Below are 16,339 nucleotides of genomic sequence, written 5' to 3' on the forward strand. Positions count from 1 at the left end.
TGAAACGCATCCGCCTCACATGAGCGGCCGAGCAGCTGTTTGAAGCGGGCCGAGCAACAAATGAGGCCTCTAAAACACAGGCAACATGTAATGTATGTCTCAGCGGGTGCAATAAATAGTGTCATAAAATTATGATAGTGTCAGTGTTTCCAAACCTCCATGAAGGGAGTGAGGTGGAGAAAGGTCCAAGCTCTAACACGGAGACTTGATCCTTTGTTGTGCTTCGCGCAAACGTGATCCAGTCCTATTTATAAGCGACAGGCAACAAATATTTCATCAACTTCGGCTCCATTAACATCTGTGGCTGGCGCGGTTGCCATGGTTTTCATCATCGATACATAAAAAAACTGCTCTCCGCTGCCAGAAGTGTGAAACTAAAGATGTAGTTTCACACCATTTGAAGTCAGATTCATGTCGCTGCTGCTTATTGCAGCTACACGTAGGCACCGGGGGAGGAAGGTCCACTGTTTATAGAAGAGACTCGCGCTTTATCAAATCTGACTTGAAGCAACAGCCGGGGTTCCAGCAGGACTTAAGCAAAGGGAACTTTGCTAGAGTTGAATCCATGAGCTTCTATTGTAATGGCTTTAAAAGAGGATCAGTCCACAACAAAACCCTGGGTCCACGATGATACCAGCACCTGACTATTGTTTTAAGTCAGAATCGAACCCTATCCTTTACATTCTAATAACACAGAAGGCACTTCTATTGTGCAATTTTGCAACAGGACCCAAACCCCATGCTTTTCTATGATTATGTAATTACTTCTTAACTGCCTTCTCACTCCATCGTGCTGACTGTGTCATTAGAGCTGCCTAAAATACAGCCCTGCTTCTTGTGTATAAAATTACACGTACACCCCCCAACGCCGAGCTAATCTGCAGGGCACCGTCCCAGCTCTGCGCCGGCCGGATCGGGCCGTGGTCCTGCAGCGGCGCAGACCCGGAGCACGCGGCGTCACGCTCCCCTGCACGTAAACGCATAGCAGCCGGCGTCGGATCGGGTGACAGTACGCGCAGGGTTTTCCTGCCGACGTCAAGGCGAGGCCTGCGAGCCGCAAGCCTGACGCTTGCATCATCCGCCGAGCAGATGTTTGTGGCATTCTGCGTCCAAAACCTCTCTCTCTCTCTCCTCTCTGCACCCTCTGGGACGTTTACAAGGTTTTCCCATGAGCCTCGTTGAACGCACTGTGATGATGCGCGTATTGAGGCCGGACTGTGCGGATAAACAGAGCGGAATATCACAGCAACCAGAGGCTCGGTCCGGTCTGACATAAGGTGCAGGGGAAAACGAGGATAAGAAATAATGACAAAATCATGCTGCTCGTTTGGCAGCGAACCTCGAGGAACACATCAGAGGGAATCCAGGGAGACTGAGTAAGCATATTTGCTTCCCTCTCCGGAGTGTCCTGCGCACATACTGCTGCGGGCCTGAACATGAGGCTGCTCCCTATCATCGCAGCTTGAGTTTGAACCCGTGCGACGGGCGCTCCGTCCGCTTAGCGTTCATTAGCGGCTCGTTAGCGACGTTAGCGACGAGAGCGGCGCTTCTCACAAACCCTGTGCTCTGTAGCGCGGCCTCCGCCAGGGTTGCGCCTAATTACAGGCCCGAGGGGGTACGAGCACGAGCGGGCGGCTCGACACACATCAGAGGGAGGAATACAGCCTCCCTTCAAAGCTTCATGAACGTAGGCCTCCTCCAACCGCAAGCTGCTAATATACTGTAAAGCGAGTAACAGCATATTAAGTGAAATAGGAGCCAAATAGTTGTAGTTCTGTCTTCCTACAGTCGTACCTGAAGAGGAGTTTGACATATAATCAAATGTTTACTCTCTATGGGCTGACCACTAGATCTGCTTTAAAGCGCTTGACCTGCTTTGACCAGTGCTTGGCCGGATCTGTATGTAAAAGCGGCCCCTGCCTACAAGGGTATAGTTTTAACTGCGATGTGTAAAAGTGTAGTGAAACCAAATGTGTGCGAGGTCAGAGGCCCTGCTCTCTGTTCTGTCCCACACGCAACACTCGCTCGTGGAGTGGAGGCATGGAAATCCAAGCTACGCAGGGCTACCTTGGGAAATGCCAGAGTTGCAGGAGAATGGATGGAACCATTTCTTCCCACACCTGCTGCTTTGTGTCACTGTATCCCAGAACATGCTATCTAGTCACCCTATCCCGGCTTCTCCTCAGACGGGTGTAGGGTGACGGGAGAAGACGCCTGCCAAGCGCTCCCAAATCACAGCCTCACGTGAAAAGTAAGAACTCATGTGGATGTGTTGACAGTAACTTATTGCCGCTATCTCAAGCTGTTACAAATTAACAGTTTGTCTGTAACATTTTTTATTCTAGTGGTTTCCCCCACTAGGATGCACAGGTAACCAGAGTAGCCACCGCACTCTGTGACACTGAACACCGCCGGGGAGAGCGGGCCCTTTTTTTCCCGAGCCACGGGAAACACAGGACTCAATCCGGGCCTCTCGCAGTCATCACGCCATGCGGCCAAACAGAGCCGGAGCTTGGGTTACCGCCTCGTCCCCGCTTCTCTTTGTGCATCCCTCCATTCAGGGGAGAAAGATGACGAGAGGCGCTACGGGCCCCGAGGGCGGATTAACGTCCGCTAAGCGCCACGGAGTCCTGCTGGGATCATCGGGACGCTGCAGGAAGGAGGAAAACAGCCTTATCGCCAGTGTATCAGCTGATCGGCGTGTCTGAGTCTATGGGGGAAATCCTGGACGTGGAGCCTGGGAAACAGACTTGATGTGAATGATCCACTTTCTCAGCACATAAATTTGTGACATAATTAAACACTTCGCAGGACGCCACCACCAGCGGTGCTAACCGGAACTGGAGCGCTCGGCCAAATAAATAGAGGGTATCAGTTCTCCCGCAAGCCCACTAATTAAATGAGGACGTTTTTTTCAGCGCCAGGCTAGCTAGGTTAGATAAGGCTACGGCCTGGCTACGACGCTGGCTGTTTGGGTTTCGCGTCCGCTGAGTCACATCACGGCCAGATGTGCCCGAACCCAGCGGAACAACAGTTCGGCTCACTGTGAGATGCGATCTGAGGGGACAATGGCTCCAGGCCCGCGTCTATGCAAATCAGCCAGCGGCTTCTGATAAGCGAAAATTAAAAACCGCCCGTGTGTCACCGAGGCTCAGTTCGCAACCTGCTAATTAGAGCAACTGACGCGGGCCGGTGGGAAGAGCTGCGCTGGGAAGAGACGCCGAGGAGCGAGGGAGGGGGGGGGGGGCACAGCCAGAGTGGGACGGAGGTCAAGTAGCACCTGTTTAACATCAGCCGCGAACCGCCGCGCTATGAAACGAACCATCTGTACGGCTCAGCCCGTCAGGTCACGGGCTGGCACCAGTGTGTGTGTGTGTGTGTGTGTGTGTGTGTGTGTGTGTGTGTGTGTGTGTGTGTTAGAAACGCAAAGAGATCCTCCCAGTGAGAGCGAGGAAGTGAACAGTGATGGTGTCTCACCAGCAGGGCTGTCTGGGTTCTGGGTCCATACTGACGTTTACATCATTCACACTGGAGCAGCCGCCCGACCCAAAGAGGAGCCAACAGCAGGGGACACTTACACGGGTTCTGCTGCTTCTCACTGGTTGAACATGGGCGGGACTCGAAAACCAGGACTTCCACCACAATCAGGCTTTAGCAACTTTTAAATCAGAAATTGTTCTTTCGAGGAGAGCAGATGAAGCGGGCTGGATGAGGGGCTTCACCCGTGGGGCGGTTCCAGGTGATGCTCGGATCCCATGGGGACGGGAGACGTGGCGTTTACTGCTGCCTCGTGGCCCCTTGAGAGAGAACAAGGGCCTTCGAGCGAAGCGTCCGTATGCCAGAGGGCGAACAATGCTCTGCAGCTTTGCGGTGGTGTCACCCAGTCCACTATCTGCTCCAAAGCCTCCTTAGTTTATCGCCGCAGGCAAAGCGGAGCACACACCTGTTGTTTACCTCTCGGTCATCACAGCTGTGGAGCGGAGAGCGGGTCGATGACGTCCTCGGGGCCGATTACGCTGTAAACGTGAGGTCTGAGGTGGAGAATAATAAAGCTGGGAGAAACCGGGTCTTGGGAACAGAGAGCGAGACGGAGAGCGGGAGGAAACGCGACACCGGCATCGCCAGCATCACGTCTGCTCCACCAGCAGAGGCTGCTTTCAGTTTCAGTTTTCACGCTCGCTCCTGTGTGTGAAAAAGTAAGATATTGACAAGATATTGACCTCCCCCCCCCCCCTCAATCAGGACACCTAAAGTGAATCACAGTATCCTTAAACCGTGTTCTTGTGTGCAGTGATGCTGTAATAGAAATCTGCTCCCTTCATCATCGGCAGAGAACGATTAATAAAAAGGAACAAAGGCTGCACCTGGCAAGAAGTCCAGAAAACACACAAACGCTGTAGGTAAATGCAGATTAAGTGTAAGGTGACAACTGCCAGCACAGCTGAGTCCAAAGTCGAAAGTTGTACTGAAAACAACATTAGAGTCGTGTTAGTGTTGGCAGTAGAGAAGTGCCTCCTTTGCTCCCTGCTTCTGATAATATTATTATTGTTAGCTGCTATTACGTTTAACTAAGTTTAGCTCTAAGCAGACGGAGATGCTGACGGGTTCTGAACACAAAGCGCGGCTGAGGATGACTGGGATGGAACTGGTTCAACTGGTACTTGGGCATACACCACTAGGCCTTTTGGCAGAAGAAAGGAGGAAGTCAGGACGACGGCTTTGGTTGCAAGGGTTCATCCTTTGGAGACCATGAATACTACACTAATGTAGTATTAACTGCTGCCAAATACTTTAAAGGTGAAGGACATTAAGATGCACTAGTTTCCCTGGTTTTGCCCAGTGCATACTGGGAAGGCCCACACCACAAACTGGAGCTAACCCAGTGCAGCGGCTGAAGCCCAGCACTTCCACATGTTTTGGGTGGTGAACGGTCTCGTGTCTACGAGGGATTCGGACTCGCTCTGTTCCAGCGTTCCACTCAGGCGGACGCGCAGATGGCTCCCGGTTCCTTGTGGCTCCTCCATCGGCTCGGAGTCTGAGTGGGCGGTCGACTAACTGGTCGACTGGCATTCCCCCAGAGACACGAGGAATGACAAAAACTTGGAAAACAAAGGCACGCCACAACCCCTATTGACTCGCACAATAAAAATCCTAATTAGCTACTGGCGATAATGATAATAAAAATATAGTCTAGACATGTTGTATTGAATAAAAAGTGGGGCTTTTATGAGCACGTAATGCGCAGCTTAAAAAGTCCCCTCGGTGTCAGTGACAGCTTCTATTATCTTGTTTTATGAATAATAAAAAGCGCTGCGTTCTCTTGTTTGCTGATGTAAGGGGAACGCATGCCGGTGGGTGTGAGTGAAGTCTGGGTCAGACTCGCAGGCTGGAAACAGCTCAGTGTTTCATTAAACTGCCTGCTGCTGCTTTATTGTTATTGAAGTGGTTGTTAATTTGAGCTAACTATAATGAAGAGCCAGCGGAGTGGAGCTCATGGTTCCCTCTTTTAAAAACCGTGTCGCCGGATGGTTTCAACAGACGGCGTTTCAGAAATGTTCATTTTCTCTCGACTGACTTTCACTGAGCGACTCTGAAGAAAAAGCAACAGAAACAATTCATTTATTATACGATAATATCACAGTCTTATTTTTATGCTGCTCATTCTGAGGCAGAACTTCCAAAATATTCAACTAAAGGATTAACGTGACATTTGTGGCAGAGGCCTTGTTTGTTCTTTGAGACTTTATTGCGTCCATGTTTTCAACAGTGAAGCAGAGCTTCTGTCGCGTCACTTAGCGCCGCTCTGTTTTATAGCGCACAGACACGGATGCGCACAAAAAACGAGCGGTTCCCTCGTTTTCTTTTTTTTTTCGCTCGGCCATTTTCTGCGCCGAACCCACGCGGATGCGCGTCCCGCTCCCGGTGACGCTCGCCGCGCGTGCAGCGCCTTCTGAGAACGGTTGAAATGTAAAACAGCGTCTATTTTGGGAGGCCTCTGGTGAGGAGCTTTTCCTGATGTCTGCGCGTGCGGCTTCCCCCTCGGTGCCTTTGATCTTTTTCTGGAATCAAATGTAATGATTGTGGCGAACTTTGAAATCCGGAGACGCGCTCTGCCGCTTCGCTTTGCGCGGCTCTCGTTGCGGCCGCGCTTCGTCTCGGCCGCTCTTCGATCAGACCTGCATTTATTGGCTCTGAGCAGTAAAGATGGGTTTCGTGCCTGTTAGGCAGGACATCAATTAGTTAAACGCTACAACAGAGCGAGTCTTTCATGTGGTCGTGAGCTTTTGTGTTGGGCTTTTTGTTACTTAAATGTCTTTATGGGGTGATTTATAAAAAAAGATCGTTCCACCAAAACTGCTGGAAGCGTTTTTTTTTTCTCTCACATATCACGTGATGGTGCATTTTATGGTGAAATTCTTTTTCACCATTCTTTTGGTATTAGCTGTCAGATAACTGTTATATTATCAATATTTGTGACGTCTTAAAGGATGTAAGTGGTTTAGGGGAAACTTCTGACCACGCGTGAACAGCTGTGAACAGCCCTGTGTTTGTGTTTTTCCTCTCAACTTGTGATCCTCTGTCTCTAGACGCGTTTAAAGCCCAGTGTAAATAGGTCAGAAAGCCACAAAGCCACTAGTGAAGCTCGGCTCAGAGGTGGATACTTCTGGATGGAAAGTTTAATGTTATACCAGCAGGTGCTTCCGTTCTCTGTGACTCACGATGTTTAAGCTCCAGCGTTGATGTGTGTTTTTCGAAGGCTTGACGCTAAAATCCGATTTCTCTACCTTCATTATAAAGTGTAATAAGTTCAGTTGAGGATGAGAAGCTCATAAATCCATCATAAGTTAAAGTTGACTACTTCTTCAAGTCAGGGACTTGCTTTTAAACCCACTTTCTCCTCGGACTTTGTTTTATAGTGTTAAGTGTGTTTCAAAACAGGTCTGATTTGTTAGAGACCTGAAATCTTCCACCGCGCCGTTCGTCTTTACAGATGTTCTAACTTTAAATCTTAGGTACGGAGCATTTATCATTATGACGCACGAGGCACCAGTTGACACATGCATTCGAGGTCCAAAATAAGAGTTTATAATTTCAGCTCAACAAAGAGTCTATTATGGCCGACTGTCGGGCAGAGAGAAGACGCTGACTGCTGATATTTCTGTTTGTTTAAACTTTTTACTCCCAGTGAAACAACATTAATTTTGGTTTGTGGGATGTTGGCGGTCGGGGCTTGTGGAGCGGTGTGAAGAACACATGGCCCGAGTAAAACCTGTTGGAAAAAAAAACAAAACACAACGCCTCTCGGGGCCATTGTGTGCGACAGATCAGAGTCGTGACGTCGGCTTTAAGCTTTTTGTCTGATTTTCCTGCGCTCGGTAACTGTAGGCGGAGAGGACGACAAAGCGCCGGTCGGTGAATACGAGAGGAAGCGAGCGAGCCCCATTCTCACACATGGGAGTTTGTTCCCACTAGTGTCCTAAAATAGTCACAGAGGGCTTTTCAATTACACAGGCCACACTGTAAGAAGGGGCCCAATCATAAAACCAGAGTGTTTACCTCCTCTCTAAATCTTGCTCTGCTTTGATTAAGGTGACAGGAGGCGACTGGGACGCTGAATGGAGGTTCAGGGGGTGAAACACGATGAGAGGCGTCATCATCATCATCATCAGTGACCTGTGACCTGAGCAGCATCGTGCGACATGTGCGTGGATCCCGTGTTTATAAGTTTGGGCCGCTGCAGGTTTGTTTAAAGCGTTGAATTCAGGATATGGAAAAACACTTGACACCTACTTGACGACTGCGCCGCTGAGCCGAAGCTACTTAGTGGTTAGACCGGCCCGAGACGGAGGCTGCTCGCTCCCGAGACCGTGCAAAAGTTCCAAAATAGACGCGGCAGCGGCCGTAAAGCGCAATAATCATCAGGCCGCATCTCATTAGGCTAATTCGCAGACGACCAAAGAAACCTGCGGTGGTGTCGTCGGGCCATAAAGGAACAGTTACAGGATCTGAATCCCTCAACAACAAGTTAAATTAGCTCTGTTTATATGTATGATGCTATTGTCATATACAGTGTTGAACCCCCCCAACCTGAAACTGAAACATGTCAACTAAAACCAGTGTCAGAGGAGCCTCTGGGCCGGAAGAAGCCTTCACTGCCGGCGCGGAAAACGCGGCGCCCTCGACGCGTCGCACGGAGCCGTGGGAATTCCGCGCGTGCGTCGCATTGGAGGGCGTGGTGGACGCCGCGGCACAGAATGACCTGCGCTTTCGTTCTTGGACTTCGCTGTCGGAAAACGCAGCGCCTCGTGTTTATCATTGGTCCGCGCGCGACAACTCGGCAAATACGCTAAGCAAATACCTGCCTTCGAACGTGAGCGCAAGGAATCACGGATGCTCGTTTAGGGGTAAATTAGATTTGGTTGATCTTTAATTCAGCAGGTCAACCTCAGCGTAAAGCCCCCGTCTGATCTTTGTCTGCCGGCTGGATGCTCAGGGGATTATGTTTTTAACGAGCTTCTCCTCGCGGGAGGTGGATGATGCCTGATCAATATTTCAACACATATATTAACATTATCCAAATTGATTAAGTGCCTCTGCGTCCCTTAAATGTTGTTTATCAAAGGAAAGGTCACTTGATGTATTTGGCTGTCCAACAGAGTATCTTCCTGCGGGCGCCGGAGGAGGACACGGTGTAATATTGATCAGTGCTTTATCTTGGCTGCAGTTTCTGCGAATCACAGTGTCTAGTAAAGGCGATAATAAAACAGCACGACGACAGGCCGACATGTGGAAACCGGCGCCGGCAGATGTTTCTACTTGTCGTCCTACGCTCGTCTTTTATTCCGTATCCGCAGCCTGACGTAACATTTGGTGTTGGAGACAGAGGCCCGAGATGCCGGTCCGGTGCCGCGTTGGGCTCGTAGGAACTGCGGCGGTGCCGTACGGTGAAGCACAGACGCCAGGCTTTAAGCAGAGGGCCCGTCAGCACCGCGCTCTGTCACTTGGCAGAACTGGAGGGAAATAAACACATATGGGTTAAAGCCTGGTTTTGTCTGATGCTCTTTAGGGGAAGAGCTCCTAAAAGGTTGTTGGGAGTTAATTACATGCGCAGGAATCGGCTCGCTGCGCTTCCGCAGGCGGCCGTTGGGTGTTTGGGGGCGCAGCCCGGGCTGGAAATTCCCATCCCGAACCCGACCCAAGGGCCGCGCATGGTTCTGATCATTCCCGCCAGCAGGATTTCTTTCCTGTGATCCTTTTTGGTTTTTGGAGCGTATACACTGAAGTGCACTGGCACGAACTCCATCTGTGCAGGTTTTAAGTCTCTGCATCACCTTCTGTTCTCACCAGGAGAATAAATATTAATAGTCAGCCACAGTTTTACTTGTTGGACAGATAAATAAAACACAGAGCGTGCATTTTAGCCCATCGAATTCCCACTCTCAAACACAGGCCAAATCTGAAGTCATCATAAAATTCACAAAGCACCAAGACGATGCTTACAACACAGCGGACCGTGTCGCAATCACATTCCTCGTCCAGGGAGGGGTTTGGAAATCCAACCCTCCCTGACTTTCACAAACATAAACAAGTCTATGGTTTGCAGCTCATTCATGAATCTATGCCGCCGACGTTCCTGCTTGAAAGTGTAAGTCTGCCAGTCCTGACTCGGGGCCAAGAGACGCCCTCGCGCTCTCTTTTCTCCCTCGTCTCAGCCTCGCAGTCATTCATGCCCTGTGGATCGTGGCTCCACCCAAACAGTATCACCATGGTGATACACATACTGTATATAGACCAACCTTTAAGGTGTGTGTCTTTTTTCTTTTCCTCTCTACCTACGCGGCCTTTGAACCGTGACAACGGCTGAATGACAACGTCAGTAGATACGGGGTTTCCCTCTTCATGGCCTCCGGTCTCCCAGGCAACATTCCTGAGTCGACAAACATTGGCTCCGACTGCAGCCTGCATACCAGAGGATCTCCCAGGAAGTCCAAAAGGCTTTCCTGGTGCGTTGTTGTGGCAGGTACACCTACTTCTAACTGAAGCGTTGATAGAAATAGAACACCAGTTTTATATATAGACAGGGACACACCTGAAAGCTGTCACGACTCATTCGATGCTGAGGGCGTTCTCGCATTACAGTCATTACAGTCTGTTGGTATCTGGATATAAACAACATATAAACACGGTTTCTGCTTTGACTGTATAGTGTGTGGAACGGAGTTTTTGGTGAAGATGGCCTCACTCACCGCCGAGTGTTCTGACCTGACCCCTTGGAAACCCAGTGATCCCGCGTGTGCGTGTGCATCGTTTGTCATGGTCACTGGAGAGACGAGAGGCGAGAGGCTCGCAGCCGTTCAGTGCAAACACAAACCAGGGCCATCTGCACGGCTGGATTCACTCCAACAGCAACACTAGCGCACACACACACGCTTCAGACCATATCGTCATTCCGACCGGGTGTCAGTGGATGCAACGCCACATCCTTTCAAAGTAAAATGTATGTGTGGGACTAAAGTAGATGTTCTGTGATGAGCAAAAAGACATAAAGCTGCAGAAATTATTAGAACGTGGAACAATTAATGTTATACATTCGGTGATTACGGTTTAATTCAAATAACAGCGCCTGCAGTGTTTGTACTGGCTTTACATCACACGGATTGTGCGCTAGATGTGTCTCACCCTGGGTCCCAGTTTTGCTGTTGTTGGGTAATGTTGAGAAAACAAGCGAAGCATGTTGTTATGAAACAGTGACTGATGCTGTGTAGCAGCAGGCCAATGTGAGATGCCTCGTTCCCTGCCAAAGTTTAGTATTGGAAACCGCAGATGCGTGGCACAGAACTATGCGTGAGCGTGTGTGTGTGTGTGTGTGTGTGTGTGTGCAGGCGTGGTGACAGGCTCAACACGCTCACGGGTCTAAAAAGGTTTCATTTGCTTTCAATCACCCGGCTGTAACTGCGTCCCGCCGATTTCACAGCCAGAGGTCAATAACCAGGATAAACGACCTGCAGCAGGTTGCCATGGTGTTTACGTGACGGCTGATGAACGCGCTGTCATGTCGAAATCCGGGAGTGAGCCTCGCGAAGCCCTTGGCAGGCGCACGAGCCTCCAGGTGAGAGTAATTCAACCGGTCAGCACAGGAAAGTCGTTGGATTCTCTCTCTCTCTCGCTCGCTCGCTGGCATAAATCTTAAATCAATTGAGTCCTCACATGCGAGCTGCTCTGGAAACGTGAGGGGTTTAAGTCTGCGATGGAGGCTTGAACCTGAACCCCCCCCCCCCCTTTGTCCAAAGACATCCTTAACTAATTAGGATCTCCTGGCGGATCCGTCTGATCCGAGTTGCTGGGATACGCTAACAACAGCGGTGCGCTCCCAGCTGTACACACTGTACCGTCAGCCATCCATCACGCTGCTCGCGCTTTCTCTGAAAACCCACGGCGGCCCTTTGAACCCGACGTTGTGCGCCGCGGAAGGGAAAACATGTAACAGTCACAGCGTGCATGTGAATTCTTGTCGTGGCTCAATGCGGGCTGTTGTGTGCAGCGCACACACATCATCCTCATCCCGAGCTCGAGCCGTCGTTTAATGGAGAAGTGATGTTTACCAAAATAAAAGTTTTTTATTTTATTTTCATAATAAACTGGTAAAGCAAACACAGAAGAAGTCTGGGTCACATACCGATTCGATTTGATTGACAGCTGCTCGCCAGTGATCTGACTGGTTAATCTTAGTGCGACTCTGAACTGGGGCGTGTGGTTGGGTCAGCGCTCCAGTCCGACCTTCAGGAGCCCCTGTTTTTTCAGGTGGGCTTTTGGATGAGTCACTCACAGCTTTTGCGCCGTTTCTGCTAACTTTGCGGTTTGATTTCAATGAGGGACTAATTTGCTACGAGGCTCCTCCATAAACCCGACACAAAGCCAGTATCAGATGCTCTGTGGAACGGGGGAAGAGTTAAATACAGTCATGCTGCAGCGCTTTATCATAAATTCCAATCGCTTCTCATTTTTACACAGATGTTTTTTTCCCTTTTTTTCAGTCCCCGTCACTGTGGGCACGGTTCTAAGGATCTCTTACTAAATGTAGTTTTACATAACAGCTATCATTTGGAGAATCTGGGTAATCCCCACTGTGGCAAACAAGCACATTTAAGATAATCATTAAATTTAATTTCCCAAATGTATTTTTCAGAAAACAAGCCCATCTGTTAGATGATTGTGTTTGGTCTTGATTTCATTCAGCCGGTGTATTTTTCCTATGATATAGGATCCTCAGCACCATGAGCCAGGTCTTTATATCCAGCTCCTCCTTGACTTATTGTCACATCACATGGTTTCTCTTGAAATGGCGATAGATCTTCTTTGCCAAAAATCATATTTTGTGTCTTGCCAGCTACACAAGACTCAGACCAAACCACCAGGAATTTTGGGATGACAGACAATCATAAACATGAGCCAAAGCACGTCTGTTTAAGCCCGTCACTCAGGTATGTAACAGGCCTGTCACACCTTTCAGTGTGGTGTGGCGCCACCTAGTGGCGGGGCCTATGTGCACGTGAAGCAAAATGAAATCAATTGAAAATCTCAATCTCTTACAGATTGTCAGACTGACAGATTTCAGTTTGACCTCAAAAGCAAAAAATGCAAAAAGGCCATAGTTATACTGGGATCACAAACAAGAACCAACTAAATGTCCAAACACCAGGTCTGCAACGGCAAAGCTGGAGAACGCGTGGAGCGTTTTCCACCAGTGAAACCAGAATGTCTGCTGGATGGAAGCGGGGGGGAACGTGCGTCATTTGAAGAGGCATTGCGTAAGATAAGGGTTGATCTGTAAGCTATCACCCCACCAGCGTTATTAGTCACAGCGACCGGGGTCACTCCCTAAAAACCAGTCTATAGTGGGAGAAACGCACGCAACCAGCCCACATACACTTTCCACTGTGACTCATAGAAATTGGAAGAATTAAAACGCGGATAAATTAATGTGAAGCGTTAGTAATATTCTATAATAAACTTTAACTTTGTTTGGTTCGATGAATAACGTTTGCTGGTTTTTACTGGTGCTACGGTGACGGAAATCAGTTAGAGGAATAAATGAGTAAGAACCTAGAAAATGGAGAAATAAAATAAAAACATATTGCACTAAACTGAACATCTAGTTCATTCTATATGAAATATAAGGTTAAAGAATAATAACTTTAAGACTTTAGGGCAATGCTGCTAAATATGCAGACATGCAGTGATTTTAAAGGAGGCATGAACCTTTAATGCACTTGCTACAGGTTCAGTCTGTCAGAAGCGGAACCTCTGGCCACACCTGTGACCCACAAACACCACAGGCATCACCTTTTTACCTCCTGCGGCTGCACCCATTTGGAAATCAGAACAATCACCAACGCCCGGGAAGTGACTGACTCACGAGCAAACAGACGCTGGCCTCCCCGGAGCCTGCCAAGACTCTGATGACTCACGGCACGAACGAGTCTGCCCTCCATTAGACGAACGAGACGAGAGACCAGCGCCGGTGTGTATTGTGTGGGTAGAATCGAGCCATCGTGCAAACGGGTCAGTTTTAACTGTGCTCAGAGTCACAGCCGACTGAAGCAAGACCCACCTGACATGTGGGTATAAGTCTTATTTAGTGCTTAGAGGCAGGTCAATGGGTTCAAGCGGAAATAGCATGTGTCGAACGCTAGATGGCAGTATAGCACCTTAAATAAATCATCCGCCACTTGAACGCCTTAAGTTGGGTAAAATCATTGTTCTCATTTAAATGAAACCAAAACGATTAGCATTAGATTGAGTACCAGCGGATTTTAGTCCTTTCTGTGTTTTTGTTAGTTTGTGTTGTACGATCTCAGTCCGTCGATCTCTAATGAGGCCCGCACTCATTGGACTCATAGTTCCACTGGTACAGTAAAAAAAAGAAGAGAAGAAGAAGAAGAAGAAGAAGAAGAAGAAGAAGAAGAAGAAGAAGAAGAAGAAGAAGAAGAAGAAGAAGAAGAAGAAGAAGAAGAAGAAGACGAAGAAGAAGAAGATGATGAAGAAGAAGAAGAAGAAGCGACGCATCAATTACTGACTGCAGGGCAGAGCTGCGCCGTCACGCTGCGGTTTTGATGTGTCTTCATCCGTCGTCGCCTCCGTTCTTTATGTCTCACCAGACACCAGGCTGTGTCCTCGCGCCGTGGTTCTGGCTGCACAGCGGTCACATGCGACCGGGGAAGATTCTGAAACCTGCATCAATACCGCGGACGTCTTAAAAGATGCCCCGACTGAATCTATGACGTCCACACGATTCATGCTATTGATGGTTTGAGAAGGAACTCAGTGACAAATACATGAGTTTGAAAGTCGTGAGCACAACTAGAAATCTGCTTATTATTGATTCACATAGGAGGCTGACACAACGGAGACTCTGCGGAGGTTTGTCCAGTAATTATGACGCACCGCTTCCATCCATCTTCAGCCACAGTCCGCCGACTTCACGGGAGCGAATCAATCGTTTCTTCATCACCAGCGCGTCGTGTCCGTGGAAGCGAGCGCCGCAGGCAGTGAGATGAATTGTGTTGCCGCGCAGGAACCCGTGTCCTGATTGGAAAGCATTAGAGTATCGTAGTTCCTTAGCGATGTGACAGATGTGGTTGAGTAATGAACACAGTGCAGGCTTCAGGTACCGCAGATCTGATGATGAGCTTTAGTGACGCTCCACTTGTTCCATGTTCTTTAACGGGATTAATCCTGTCTGTTTTGAATCCTCTCTAACTTTTAACACCATGTGTAAGTTACACTCGTCTAATTAGAACCACGTGCTTGGATAAACTGGTCGACGATCTACAGAATATTTCCAAACCTTATTCAGGCCATTTCTTTTTTTTCCCACCTAAAGACAGAAAATAAATCATATGAGCAACGCAGTTACCGTTGTCATGTCATGAATCGAGTCCTTCTGCAGGACACCTTTGGCGGAACCAAGGCGTATAAACGGCCTACACGCATTAGCCTGAAGGAGCGTCGGTGCTTCGCTGCTGGCGTGGAATCCATCGGCTCCGTTAATTGAGCCCGTGGGTCGCTCGCCCGCTGCCGCGTCACGCTGAGCCCGGAGTTCACCGGCGCCGATGAGCCGGGCTCGTCCCCCGCAGCTCGTGATGAATGACATGCAGCCATAATGGCCCTCCTCTCCGAGCAGCGGGCTGTTCCATCTATTTCCAGTCCCAAGCGAAGATATCATACAAAGTTAAGTATCAACGTATTTCAACGGAGGGAGAGAAAGAAAAACCTCTCTTCAACTGAGGAAACCTCCATCAGAGGTGGTGGAGGTCGTCAAATAGCCACATGTCTGCAGCTGGTGGTTTAATCTCATCATATGCTTCATCCGTGGTTAACGAAAGGGCAGTAGCATAATAATCGAGTGCAACATGTGACTGTTTGATGAAATCATTAACCAAAAAGATGCATGAAGCAGATCCAGAGTGTCACAGCCATGAATGAGACTGTGAAAGTATATGAGAAGGGGAAAAAACGCCTCTTTGTGTCTGTGAGAGAAATAGTGCATGATGATTCACCGGCTAAGCAGCAGAAAGGCTGCAATAGAAGAAGACTCTGAGTGCAGCACTGGGTTCAAACCCGATCAATCGGACCCGTCGCTCAAACAGCACAGAGCTCCTGCAGCACGTGTCGCTCATTAAACGGTGCGTGAGAGGCTCACACGCCTGTGGTACCAGCATCCGGTGCCGCTGCACGCAAAGCTGCCTGTTCTGGCACCACAGTCTGACCCAGTTTAGATCTGGCTGCGGTTCAGATCAGTAGACGTACCTGATGGAGACCACCATCCGTAGACATCTCGTTCCAGCGTGGAGCGCCTGAAATTCTCTGAAATCACTTTCCAACCCCTTCTGGTTTCATGCAAATCGGCAACTGTTGATCATAAGTCTTCTGAGGTTTTTACAGCAGCAGATGCTTTCTGTGAATAACAAACTGAAAAAGTGAGAGGCTTTTATAAGTCAGAGCAGCGCAGGCTTCCATTCACATCCCCCTGAACACATCAGGGTCAGCGTTTGCCTGTTTGGGACTTAGAAAACCGTTGATGACCCATCACTGAACAAAACATTGGCTCATGGAGCTCTGGATACTGACATTTATTCAGAGACTACTGTTATTGTAGCAGTAAATTAAAGTATAATGTGTGAGAACAAATGTTTTGCATATGCAGAAAAAAATATGCAAAACGCCAGCAATGTCTGTAACATTTTCCAGATGAATGTACCCTCTTTGAATTTTCCATCACACTTTGGTTGAAGAATTTACATAAATGTCTACTTTGCTATTTACATAAACGCTTAGA

The sequence above is a fragment of the Betta splendens genome, chromosome 12 (assembly GCF_900634795.4).
Source record: "Betta splendens chromosome 12, fBetSpl5.4, whole genome shotgun sequence".
NCBI lineage: Eukaryota > Metazoa > Chordata > Actinopteri > Anabantiformes > Osphronemidae > Betta > Betta splendens.